The following is a 14,203-nucleotide window of genomic DNA, read 5'->3' as shown; positions in this document are numbered from 1 at the left end:
AGCCTGAACTCCTATTCTGTGTGTTTAAGATACTAGCTGTGGCCAGTATGGTTCATCAAGAATAAAAAAGAAAAAGAAAAAGAATCCAAGTGGGAGAAAGGAAGTAAAATGATTTCTATCTGCCTGTGACATGCTCTGACATGTGAAAACCCTGAAGAGGCCACAAGATAGACTAACAAATTTGGCAAAGTCACAAGATAGAAGCTCAGTAGACACAGACTAGTCCTGTCTATGAACACAGTCAGTGGGCAGCAGGAAAAGGGAACTGAACAGACTTCTGTTTAGAATAGAGCACTCTGGATAAAAAGAAACCTAGCCAATGTGGCAAAAGACTTGTCTACCCCAAATGGGGAAAATATTGCTTAAAAGAACTAATGGAAACCAATTAGAAAGATATTTCATACTTGTGGATTGAAAGATTTAATTATCAAGGTGACAAATATGTGACTTACAGATTTAGCATAATCTCTGTCAAAATCCTTGTGACATCTTTGAAACGTGAGATAGATATAGAAAAACTCTTGTGGATTTCTCAAGGATTCCAACAGCTAAATCCAGCTTTGAAAAGATCACAACTTGAAGTGTAAGGGTCCAAAAATCGCTGTAAGAAAATCCCAGACTCAGGTAGTGTGCAAAAACAAGGAACATTTATTCTGCACAAAGAACCCACATGCGGGGGTCAACCATTCTCTAAACTGGCGACCCCAGACAAAGACACACAGCCTTCTTATAGGGAACCGGAGGAATTCTCTTCAAGGATTAGGTAATCTCAGATTGGTGGGTTTCCGGGATGAGGGGGAGTCACAAGTAGTCGGTAGTCTGTATTCATTCCGATGTCATGAATTTTAGCCTTATGATGGAGTAGGTCTGCCCAGCGCAGATGGCCCATTCTGAGATGAGATGTTTCCCCATCTTTGTGGTTATCCCCAGGCTGTTCTTTAGGAGAAGGTTTTAGGATCTTGTCGGATTTTATAGTCTGTTCCTAGAGCCAGTGTCTTATAACTTGGTTTCTGGGACTTACGGTCTATTCCAGAATCTGGTGCTTTACAACCTTTTTTGAAATCTGGCCTGGTCCTTAAATGGAGACAAGTGGTCTTGATATTGTCCTTTCAGGGGGACGATACTTACAGATGTCAAAACTTACGACAGAAATGGCAGTGATTAAACTATGGCAATTACTGGCATGAAAACCCAAGTGTAGAAGCCGTCACAATGCAACAGAGACTCAGAAAGAAACGCGATCGTGCACTCCAATGGCTTTTAAATAAGGATGATGAGTTGCCTGTGGAGAAAGGGCAGTTTGCCTCTAAACTGAAAACAAAACAAAACAAAACAAAAAACAAAAAAACACTCCCTCCCTCACACCCAGGATATCCATCCACCTACAAAACAAAACAGAACTACTTATGCACAGACTCTAACTAAAAGCGCCTCAAACTATTTTAAATGTAAAAGAAGGTTTATTTCTTTTTTCCTTTACTTTAAAATATTTTTATGCAATATATTCTGATTGCACATCCCCCCCTCCTCCTCCCAGATCCTCTCTACCTCCCCTCTTATCCAGATCTACACCTTCCTTGTCTCTGAGAAAACAGACCGGCATCTAAAGAATAATGTTAAAATAATTTTAAAAAAATGAACTAACTAAACAAACAAAAAGAGATAGAAAAAGCACAAGAAATGCATTTAGATTTAAAGACACACATATTTCCATACGGGAATCTCATAAAAATCCAAAACCAGGAGATATAATATATACATAAAGGACCTATAGTTTAAGGAAGAGAGAAAGAGGGCGGGAGGGAGAGGGAGAGGGAGAAGAATAGAGAGAAAGAGGGATGGAGAGGGGGAAGGGGAGCAGGAGTGAGGAGGGAGGGAGGGAGAGGCTTGGCTTAACATTCTGAGACACAGCACATGCAAAGATGCTGTGGAATAATTCTGTCTGGGTCTCTCCTGCTGGGCATGGGGCCCACCCGTAGGAGTGGTTTGTTTCTCCAGTGAGACTCCCTTGAAGGAAACTAAGTATTTTTTTTTTGGTAAGGGGCTATCACCTGAAGATAGCTTCTGGATTAGGGGTTGGTGCATATTCCACATCTCCTCTCAGCTCTAAGACCTCATCTGGTGCAGACCCTTGCAGACCCTTGGCATGTCCCCTCAGGCTTTTTGAGTTCTCCTGTGTGACAGCTCTGATGTGTGTAGAGGCCTTGATTCCTTACAGATGTCCTCCATCGCCCCTGGCTCTTATACCCTTTCTTCCTCCTCCTTTGCAGAGTTCCCCGAGCCCTCGGGGATCTGATGGAGACATACTTTTCAGGGATGAGTGTTCCAAGGTCTCTCACTCTCTACATATTGTCTGTGGGTCTCCTTATTCGTTCCCATCTGCTGAAGGAGGACGCTTCTCTGAGGATGACTGAACAAGGCACGGGTCTCTGAGTGTAGCAGAATGTGACCAGGAGGAGCCACGGCAGGAGCCATGGGGTAGTTCCATCTCACAGAGTAGGTTACAACCAAATCATATACCGGTTGATGACTCTCTCAAGCTTTGTGCCACTCTCTCACCTGCTGTCTCAGTCAGGGTTTCTATTCCTGCACAGACATCATGACCAAGAAGCAAGCTGGGGAGGAAGGGTTTATCGAGCTTACACTTCCACATTGCTGTTCATCACCAAAGGAAGCCAGGACTGGAACTCAAGCAGGTCAGGAAGCAGGAGCTGAGGCAGAGGCCATGGAGGGATGTTTCTTACTGGCTTGCTCAGCTTGCTCTCTTATAGAACCCAGGACTGCCAGCCCAGGGACGGCACCACACACAATGGGCTGGGCTCTCCCCCCTTGATCACTAATTGAGAATATACCTTACAACTGGGTCTAATGGAGGCATTTGCTCAAGGGAGGCTCCTTTCTCTGTGATAACTCCAGCTTGTGTCGAGTTGACACACAAACCCAGCCAGTACGCCTGCATCTCCGGCAGGCAAGTCACTTTTGTAGATGTAGGTTTTGTAGCTGGCTTGGTGTTGACCTTTCTCCTTTGATAGTATGCACAGTACCTTCCAGTTCCGTGAAGTCCAGTCTACAGAGGCAAAGGTTCAAGTATGTGCACAGCTGAGCTCTCCATGTTCAGTGAGCTGTGTCGGTGTTGTCTTCAATAAGGTCTTACTGTCCGTTTGCAGAGAGCCACGGTTAGCCCTTGATATAGCCTAGGTTGTTCGGGGGTTCCCATGGGACCCCTTTGGCCAAGAAAATTAGATACACCCTATTCCTGGTACTGGAAGTTTCATTTGGAGACTAGAGATGTCCCACTGGGGCTCTACCTCCCTGTTCTTTGGTGATTTCATTTAGGTCACCTTCATTCTGTATATTTTTAGGAAGTTTCTACCATATTAAGTTCTAATACAACCTTTGACGTGGCCCTTAGTTTTAACTGTCTCTCTCCATATTCCCTTCTTGCCCCCTGTTCTCTCTCCCTTCCTATTCGATATCCTTGTTCAAGTCCCACCCCTCATTCACCATAACTATCTATTCTATTTCCCCTTCCTAAGGAGATCCTTCCCTCGCCCCTAGACCTACTCTGCATGTAACCTCAGTTGTTATATGGACTGTAGCTTGTTTATCATCAATGACTTAAGAGCTAGCACGCATCTACATGTTAATATATGTACATTTGTCTTTGTATGAGTTACCTCACACAGGATTATTTTTTTCTAGTTCCATCCATTTCCCTGTGAAGTTCATGATCTCATTTTTTTTCAGTGGCTAATATTCCATTGTGCAAATACACCGCACTTTCTGTATCTGTTTACCCGTTGGTGGCCACCTATGCTGCTTCCTATTTCTGTCTGCTATGAGTAGGGCAACAATGCGCAGAGTTTTTGTCGTATAACGAAGCATCTTTGGGGTATATGATATTTGTTTTATTCACCTTGGCTATTCTGATTGGTATAAGGTGAAATCTAAAAGTAGTTTTGATTTGCATTTCTCTCATGGCTAAGGATACTCAACATTTCTGTAAGTGTTCCTTGGTCATTTGAGTTTCCTCTTTGGAGAATTCTCTGTTTAGATCGTAACCTTTTTTTTTTTAAATTAGGATTTAGTTTTCTTGGTGTCAAATTTTTTGAGTTCTTTATATATTTTGGATATTAGCCTTCTATTGGATGTGTAATTGGTAAAAAAATCATTTCCCATTCTGTGTAACTCAAATTCTCTTTTTTAATTTAATTTAATTTTTTTACTTATTCATTTTTTGTCTTACTCACTGCCCTCCTCCTGTCATGCCCTCCCACAATCCTTCCCTCCTCTTCCCCTCTTGTTCCCCTCTGAGTGGGTGAGGCACCTCCTCAGTGTCCCCCCCACCCTGGCACTTCAAATCTCTGTGAGGCTAGGCGCTTCCTCTCCCACTGAGGCCAGACAAGGCAGCCCAGCTAGAAGAACATAGCCCACATACAGGCAACAGCTTTTGGGAGAGCTCCCATTCTAGCTGAGACTCATATGAAGACCAAGCTGCACATCTGCTACATATGTGAGGGAAGGCCGTAGGTCTACCTCGTGTATGTTCTTTGGTTGATGGTTCAGATTGAGAGCCATAAGGGTCCAGGTTAGGTAGATAGTTAGACCCTGTTGGTCTTCCTGTGGAGTTCCTATCCCCACTGGGGCCTGCCATCTTTTCTCCTATTCTTCCATAAGATGTATCAAATTCTTAAATTTAAGATGCTTGCTGTCAATCCCAATGACCTGAATATAATCCCCAAAACTCATCCAAGAGAGTCCTCTGACCTCTATACATGTGTCTATCATAATACACACACACACACACACACACACACACACACACGCTTACACACAGTAAACAAATTAATAGAAGTAATAATAAATTTAAGCTACAATTATAAAAATCTTAGGAGAAAACACAAGAATAAACCTTTATGACATTAGATCTGACAATTATTTCTTGGATAATACACCAAAATATTAATTATAAAAGGAAAAAGTAGTTAAACTGGATTTCCTCCTAAATAAATCTTTTGTACATCAAAAAAGAGATTGAAAGACAGTCCATAGAATGAAAGAAAATATTTTCAAAACATCAGGTAACAGATCAATATCCAGAATACTATAATACAACAATTTAAAAATCCAATTAAAAATAGACATAAACTATGGAACTGAGAGGGATGTAAAGTGCTTCCCATGCAACCACACAGACCTAAGGTCAGAATATCCCGAGTACCTACGTGAAAATAGCTAACGGGGAGCATGCTCCTGTAACCCCAGTCTTGGACAGGTGGAGATAAGAGAATCGAGAAGGTCGGACGTTCTTGATGTCCCCCAAGCCACATGGCCTTGGTTTCAAAGGACATCAAAACTCTTAGGGACTTGTTGGCCAGTTTGGGTTTGTGCCTGTAATTCAGTAGTGTTGTTTTAAAGATAGGAACTTATGGGTAGATGTCTATATGCAGATAAGGGCAGGCACAAGATAAGGCAAGGCCTGTGATTGGGCAGTGAAAAAGTAAGGCCGGGACAGAGTTTTTGAAGGTGGGGAGAGAGGAGAAAGGAGAAGAAGAACCAAGATGGAGGCAGAGAAGGTCTGGTGTGGCTTTAAGTGGCCACAGGTAGCTATGAACATTTCATGGGAGATGGATTTTTACAGGACAAATTGTCTTATCTAGGTGGGCAGTTTATATCAATACCAATTGGTTCTGAGTTTATCGTATGGACATTTTGTGGGATGAGAATCTACTGATATAAATCTGATTGACAAATTATGAGCTTCTAGAGTTTTGATTTTAACGGGTTACTGGGAGTTGTGACTGTAACCACAGGGGGTAGATGTCTGAATGGGGCTGGAGTGGTGGCTCCCCCACCCACACCCCTCCATGGGAACTAGAAGGGCGGTCACTTCTGGGGCTAGCCAGGGTGGTGAGATAGCCACAGGGCCCAGAGAATGCCTGTGACAGAAATTGGGAACTTAGCGAGAGTCTGGTGGAGACATTTTGAGAGCTCTAAACCAGAGTTTGGCTGACTGAGATGAAAATACCCCACAGATGCCATGTGGCCCTACCCTGCCAGTGATAGTGTGGGTTGGTGTCTCACTTTTTATTTATATTATTCACTACAACAGGAGCTGACATTTGCTGTAGTTCCCATAGAATAAACGTGATTACCGTTGCAGTGACAGTGATGACTATAACAGCTACTAAAGCTGCAGTAACCACTGTGATGAACCTTTCTGTGTGTATGAACATAGCTAAGTTGTTCTAGATTCCCCCATGCCAGGAATCCAGGCCTGGACTTGTTTTAGAATTAAAGCCAGGAGATGAAGACACATTGTAATGAGAGGAAGTTTGGTCAGTGGGGTAAGACTTAGAAGTGACATGCGATCGATAGTCAAGTGATGTCTCTGCTTTGTTTCCAGCTGGTAGTCTCCTGGTGCCTGCTCACCATGTGGCTTTACCAATCACCTTGGGATCCCGAGAAAAATCTACAGGCAAAATCACAGCTGTGGATGCTGGGCTGCAGGTTTTAAAAACCTTGGGCCCAGATCCTGGTTAGGTCCCTTTAGAAGTTTACATAAAATCCTGAGTTTGGATACTTCTTGTATTTTTAGGATGTTATATTTTATTAGGTGTCAGAAGGAAAGATTGAGAGAATCAAATTTTAAAATTGAAAGTGAAGACTCCTTTGGCACGTCGCTCCTGAGCTGGTATTTCCTTATTTCCCGGTTTGTTGGTTTGATTGATTGATTTTTGAGTAATAAATGAGCTTGTTCAATTATGGCTTCTCCAGGGGTTATGGAGCATGTCATGAGGACATGCCCTCTTCAGAGCTGACAGAAACACAACAGAGGTCATAGATGTAGAACTACATGGTTGTTCACTTGAATCTCATCATAGAGAAATCAGACAGTAAGTGTCCCAGAACAGCTTGGGCAGACTCGTGTGCTCCACTGAGTCAAAGTCAGAGCCTGGAAAGATATCAGCATAAGTAGGGAAAACAGTAAATGGCCAAAGGAAATTTAACCTTTTAGAGCCCGTGTCTATGATAATTTTTCTTTTCTTTTTTTAAGCTTTAGTAGCTAATACTGTAACTGTCACCAGTGGTAGATTAATATCTTATGAGAATTCCATTGATTTTAAGTATAGGTTTAATTCCAATGCGTTAAACTTTGAACTTTGGGAATTTAATCAATATTAAATTGTATGTATTTTCTCTAATCCTTTTTGTTCACACACAAAGCATGTGTGTTTTGTCTGTTAGTGGGAGAAGACCTTGAGTATATGAATATCAGACACGTTTATTTATTTATTTATTAATCAATTAATTAATTAATTCCTTTAGGCTTTTGTGGTAGAGTCTATGATCTGATACTTCTCAGAGGCTCCGTGTTTTTTACTTTTGTTTATTATGGTATATAATTATATTAAATTATATTATTATAGTAAATATTAAATGCACATTATATTAATATGTTAAATAGAAATGTATTATTTATATTTATGTTTATTTATTAACCAGTTGAGGGCCGACAGGTCATCAAGTCTCAGTTTTGAAGTTTTCTTATTTAACAGAGTCAGATAATTAAACTTCCTTTAAAAGCTTTTAGGTTTGTGTCCTAGTAACATGTCTACCCTTTGCATCTAAAGGCACTGCTAAGCCAGAACGGTTTTACTGTGAGATCAGGCTTTTAGCTGTGGATAGACTTGGTCAGGCAGCTGGAGAATGGGAGCTTGAGAGGCTGCTTACTGCTGTAGCAGGAGGTGGCAAGGCCCTGGACAAGGATGCCCTACAGGAATGCACGGGGTTGCCCAAACATGAGTGTTTGCAAATTTCTTTCAGTGATGTCTTACTTTTAATTTCTTTACATCAAATTCTTTTTTTTGATGGATTGTTTTTAAATTTACATTTTAAATGTTATCCTCTTTCCTGGTCTCCCCTCCAGAAATCTGCTATCGCATTCCCTCTCCCCCACCCCATTCCCTGCCCCAACCCCGGATTCTATGAGGGTGCTCACTCATTCACCCACATTCCCTTCCACCTCCTCGACCTGACATTCCCCTACACTGGGGGCATCAAGCCTTACCATGACCAAGGGCCTCTCTTCCCAATGATGCCCAACAAGGCCATCCTCTGCTTCATATGCGACTGGAGCCATAGGTCCATCCCTGTGTTCTCTTGGGATGGTGGTTTAGTCCCTGGAAGCTCTGGGGTGTCTGGTTGGTTGATATTGTTGTTCTTCTTCTGGGGATGCTTAAGCTGAGTTCTTAACTGTCATGTGTGCACATGGAATGTAGGAGATAAAGGACTCCCCATAGTGAACATGGATGGAGAGGGCAAAGAGAAAAAGCAATCGATGAGCTTCCGAGAAAGCCATGCTCTTTCTCTCTAGACTTGCTGTCATGTCTCTGTTCTATCTCTGTGAAGAGACACCATGGCCACAGCAACTCTTATACAGAAAGCATTTAACTGTCTTACAGTTCAGAGGTTTAGTCTATTGTTGTCCAGGTGGGAAGAACGGCGGTACACAGGCAGACACAGCTCTGGAGAGGCAGCTGAGAGTTCTCCGTCTGGATCGCCTGGATTGGCAGGTAGCAGGAAGAGAGATTGAGCCTGGCTTGAGCATTTGAAACCCCCCAAACCCATCCCAGTGACACACTTTCTCCAACAAGGCCACACCTCCTCCAACAAGGTCACACCTCCCAATAGTGCCACTCCCTATGGACCAAGCACTCAAACATATGTGCCTACAGGGGGGGCATTCTTATTCAAGCCACCACAGGCAAATTTCCTCTTCCCCAGGGACCTCTCCAGCATTGCAGAAAGACAACATGGGAGGTTTGGGGAGATTCTGAGGCTCCTGTCATCTTTGGTGACTGAGACTTCTAAAATCTACATCCCCTAACCAGGAATCCTCCCAGTAAGTACCTATGAATTCAGGTCACCCTTCCTGCACACTAGATGCTCCAAAATGCTTCACTTCGGCTCTCCAGGTTGCTCACCCAGGAGACCAAAATGTGACCAATTTGAACGTATTAAAAATAAATGCAGAGTCAGCAATAACGTGTCAGTGTCATATTAAGCAAAGACATTGAAGCGCTTTCCCTTGGTGCCATTTAACTGAGAACGAGTTCAAATCTGAATTCTCTACTTTGCTCTCCAGGTGCCTTCTGTTCTTTCTGTCCGATGTAAGAGTCTGGGTCGGTACCTGCCTGAGTACTGTCTTGTGAGTCTGTCCATCTGCTTGTTCCTGTGTGTCTGTCCATGTCTAGGTGTGTACGTCTGTCTCTAACAAAGGGTTTCGCTCCATGTTTATTAAAAAGCACAGAAAACATCATATAGGGAAGGGATGGGGTATCTTGTAGAAATATATATCTGAGTTTTTTGAGGGATTAAATCACTGACTCCAATGGACCCAGATAACAGTATTATTAGTACCGTTGTTTCTCCAGCAATAGTTGCCTGTGGTCATCAACATTGATGGTAGACAGTCATCATATAAGATTGCTTTCAACCTTTATTTGCTCTTCTTTCAACAACTTACTATTAGGCCACCCACGGAGGAAGGGTCATGGAGGAATACGTAACAAGTTACAGTTGTGCAGTAGGTTAGGCTGTGAAAGTTGAGTACATGGGAAATCTATGCCATGTAAGGTTGTTCTATTGTTCTCTTAAGAGCGGGCTAAACAAACAGCCGGAGCACACAATGGGAAAGCAGTCTTGTCGCCAGTTACCTCAAAATGTGTTATTACCTCTGTCTGTGAGGTCCAGAGTTACACTCATGTAAGAGATGTTTTGATCATATCACATCACCACAGAAAATGGGGTGTTATATGTACGATTCTGAAATTCAATTTCTAGGTTTAGTCACAAGAATGAGACAGGAGAGACTTAAGCAGATGTGTGGATATAATGACAATAACAGCATCATTGATAACAACCAAAGGTTAGAAATAGCTCAATGGATGTGTAGAGAAACAAAATGTGGTACGTAAGTCAGATTATTCATCTTGAAAAGGAAGTGCAGTCCTCATATTTTATTCATGACAACACAGATAGACATCAAAAACATTATATTAAGTAAAATAAAGCTGACTCAAAGACTGCTGCTGCATTAATCCCTTGTTGATTAAAATTGTCAAATTCATAAAGATGGGAAGGAATGGTGGGTCACTAGGCGGTGCCAGGCAGAAGGTGACAGAGTTTCATGACCACATGCGACCTTTCAGTCAGTCTGCAGTGATGGGATAGCTCTGAGAGACAGAGTGCTATGGTTACATAATCATGTGCTAAAGACACTGAATAGTGCATGAACGATGGTCAAAAGGTCAAGCTTTTAAAAAGTGTGTTAAACAGCATGGCTTAAATATGAGAGTGGCCATCATGCAATGCTGAACACGAGAGACTGAGGCTACACTGTCAAGAGCTGTAAGGAAGAGTCTCAGAACATCTTTATTAGGTGTTAGGAAATTCAACTCATTTTTTAAATGGGGCTTGAGAGATGTCCTAATGGTTAAGAGTGTGGCTCTTCTTCCAGAGGATCATGATTTAACTTGCAGCATTTACGTGACAGCTTACAACCATCTGTATAAGTCCAGTCCCAGGGAATACAGTGGTTTCTTCTGCCCTCCTTGGATACTGCATTCATGATATGCAAAGACATATATTCAGGTAAAAACTCATATAGATAAAACAAAAATATATAAAATCCTCCCAAAAAAAATAAAGAAGAAAACTTAGGTCTCCACCTTTGCGACTTTCAAGAATATCATGTCTTCCTTTCTTCAGTAATGCTTTTTGCCATAAAACTGTTGTATTATTTGTTACCAAGCAAGAGCAGGCACTTACAGGGACAGGCTCTTGTGTTAATGACCTTCAAATATCCTTTCTTTCATTTTCAGCTAAAATTTTTGGGTAAAGCTAAGTATACCCAGAGACAATTCTGTCTATCATTCTAATCTTTTATGTGTGTGCTCCCTGACTTTGTGGTAAACACACACACACACACACACACACACACACACACACACACACACACACACACACACCAAACCAAACCAAACTAATGCAAATCAAACCAAAACAACAGCAACAAAATTGTCTGCTACCTTTTCTTTTGAAATTGTGAGCTGAGTGTGCTTAGGAATGAGCAAGTCTGCATGAATGCATATAGGCTCCCTGGATAAAATACGCATGCTTCCTTGTTGGAAGAGGAAACTGACCCTTGAGGATATGACCCTTGAGTTTTCTTTGCCAGCTCAAGGTAATAAAACTTTCTCTGTTTCTTTTATCTTGGCTCTACTGATTTTGCATTCACAGAGATGCAAACCCAATGTGTTCCGTTATAACAACTCAGTGGTACAAGTAATCTTTCTGTGTAAAACTTCTAAGATCTGATTTCTGACTATTAAAAAGCATGAAGCGATAGAAATTGCATGGGCTTTGGAGCTGAGCAAAACAAACTTTAAGCCATGGCTCAATGATTAACTAGGCTGTGACATTGACATGTTGTTCTCCATTCCCTTAGAGCATGAATTTCCTCCTGTCATTTAGATACAATGTATCAATATTGCATAATTGCTTGTGAAGGTTAAGGATGATTAAACTAAATACTAGCATATAGAATTCTCAGTAAATTATTATTATTATTATTATTATCATTATTATTCAGATAATTTTGAACATTTCAAATAGCAAGTCCATTGTGTAGCCCAGTTTGTGAAAATCTTAAAAACTGTGTCTGGTGTGGTGTCATGCTCCTTTAATCTCGGTACTTAGAAGGTAGTAGTAAGAGGATCTCTTTGAGTATGAGGCTAACCTGGTCAACATAGTGAGTTCTAGGATAGCCAGGTCCTTGTAGAGAGGACCCTGTCTCAAGAAAAGCAAAACAAAACGAAAAACAAAAACCTTTATACCAGAGCAACGGTTTAGTGTTTCTCAAAAAGCGACAATAGAAGCTCTCTAGGAAAACAGCAAGTGTTTTAGCTTGGCATTCCAGTTCTGTTACAGGGGGACACCCGTACTTCATGACATAAATTCAGTATATTTAAAAGAAGATTTCTCAGAGCTTTCCTGAAAGAGGTGTCACTCAGACTTTAAGACGCTTGCAAAATTGAAATTTCGAAACAAGTGAACATGACAGAAAGAAGATTAAAGGTTCCAGCTATGTACCCTTGATTGGCCATGATTTCAAAGCATTCTGGGTAGAAAGAGGCATCAAGTCCATTAGAGCATTTCAGAGTTTTGCAATAGGAAAGCAGAGGAGAATGGCATCACCGTTTTGCCATTTAATGACTATGTGACCTTGGGCAAGTTCACTAAGGTCACTAAGTCTCATTTTTTTTTCTTCTGTTAATATCTGTCTTAGAGGATTATTGCATGGATTAAATAAAACTGTGTGGGGACATGTAGACACACAACAAATGGTTGCCATGGGCAGCAAGATGCAGGAAGCATAGGGGGGAGAAAGAATATGAGAAGACTGTGAGACTCAGAAAGAGGCAAAAGTCCCTTATTTCTATGTTACACTCCTTTCATCCCCCACCCCCCACACCCCATCTCCCGTCCCCCACCAAGGGGGAGGGTGGTTAGCTTGGCATAGCTCAAAGACAGTTTCTGGGTGGGTATCAGAGTTGTTTGAAATAAGGAAGAATGTTTGCTTATAAATTTCTGTTATTTCCATAAGATCTAGAAATCAGAGAGAGAGAGAGAAAGACAGAGACAGAGACAGACAGAGAGAGAGCGGGAGGGAGGGAGGGAGTCTGCAGAAAAACTGTGACATTGAAGCTGACTTGTGGAGGGCACATGGTTCCAAGGCATGATCAAATCATAATTGTTGCCATACCTTAGACTTAAGGTTCGCTTCGATGGCCTTACAAAACATGCATATGATGCTAGGAAATTATCATCTTTGGCTTTGCAACGCTCTTCATTTTCACAGTTGCGCAGACAGAGCTTGATTTGATCCTATTCCTCGTTCAGTTTTCAATTAGGTAACTAGGAAGTGAGAATTGCCAAGGCGGATGCCATTTCAAAATTGAACACTAGATGGAGCCGAGAGATCTTTTTCCCCTTTCATGTACGATGTCCAAGTTTAATGCTGTTTAGATGCTGACGAAGAAAATCTAGATGCCTTAAATAAGTCTAGTAGAAATTAGAACAAATAGACAAGTAAGTTTTCTCTCTTCCCGACCTCTTCACTGTTTCCTTCGTTGTCTCGCTCTCCCTGTTCGCTCCTCTGCGGGGCTCTAAAGGATCGGTGTGTTGTGGTTTTCTTTGAAGCACTGTCTTGTGGATGGATGACTGAGATACATTTAACAGACTTTCAGGGCTAGAAAGTTAGGTTGGCCGTCCAGCACTGCCACAACAAACGTACGGCAGATCGTTGCTCCGCTCCACATCCAAGTGACTAACAGCACCCCCTCTGCCTTCTTCCTACTGTTTATATCAAATGCCGGTAGCAAATTTCCCCCAGCATGCCAGACCCAGTCAAATTGGATGCATACACGAGCATGAGTGATTTTAATTGCCAGAAATATAAAACCTAGTAGTGTAACTAACTGACATGCCTAGCATGTGCGAGTGAAGCATTAGGTTTGATTTTTAGCAGCAGATACACACACACACACACACACACACACACACACACACACACACACCATGATTTAAGATCTTGAGAAGTAATTATATAGTTATTAATTATCTATTCAACTTTACTATAAAGCAGAGACAGACGTGTCGCTATGAGTTCTAAGCCATCCTGGCCTACAGGGGAGTTTCTGACCAACTAGGCTACATAGTGAGGCCATCTCAATATCGGCCCCTGCAAAAGCTAAAGGTTTTCCTAGCAACTTAATTTTAATGATGCAAGTATATGTGTGTTTAAGCGCTAATTAAGGAGAAAACTAGAAATAATTATTTTTCTAAAACATTATTATATATCTTTACAAGTGTTATACTTCTGAGGGTAGGTGAATGGGGACATAGCATAAAAGAATGGTAATTGATACGTCTATTAAAATGACATGTGTGATAGGGGAGTTTAAGATATATTTAATTCATCTTTGAGAATTTCACACAATGCATTTTCATCATACTCTCTCTTCTCCTCCTAACTCTTGCCAGATATCCCCCAAATCCTTACCCCTCCCAACTTGTCATGTTTTATTTTGTTAATAACTCAGTTTGTGCTGGTCTCATATATCCATGATGGTAAGGC

At 41.6% G+C, this 14,203-nt stretch overlaps 1 long non-coding RNA gene across 1 annotated transcript; it reads right to left on the bottom strand.

Annotated features, from left to right (window-relative positions):
- Nucleotides 1–4,913: 4,913 nt before the first annotated feature.
- Nucleotides 4,914–12,979, bottom strand: LOC120097435 (uncharacterized). The gene is made up of 3 exons (XR_005494823.2): nucleotides 12,830–12,979; nucleotides 8,072–8,564; nucleotides 4,914–6,955 (listed from the first exon to the last, which is right to left on the bottom strand). It is a non-coding gene; the product is annotated as an uncharacterized LOC120097435 (long non-coding RNA).
- Between the last annotated feature and the right edge of the window lie 1,224 nt (nucleotides 12,980–14,203).

This window comes from Rattus norvegicus, chromosome 16, assembly GCF_036323735.1.
Source record: "Rattus norvegicus strain BN/NHsdMcwi chromosome 16, GRCr8, whole genome shotgun sequence".
NCBI classification, from domain to species: Eukaryota; Metazoa; Chordata; class Mammalia; order Rodentia; family Muridae; genus Rattus; species Rattus norvegicus.
This window is presented reverse-complemented; position numbering and strand designations above follow the sequence as displayed.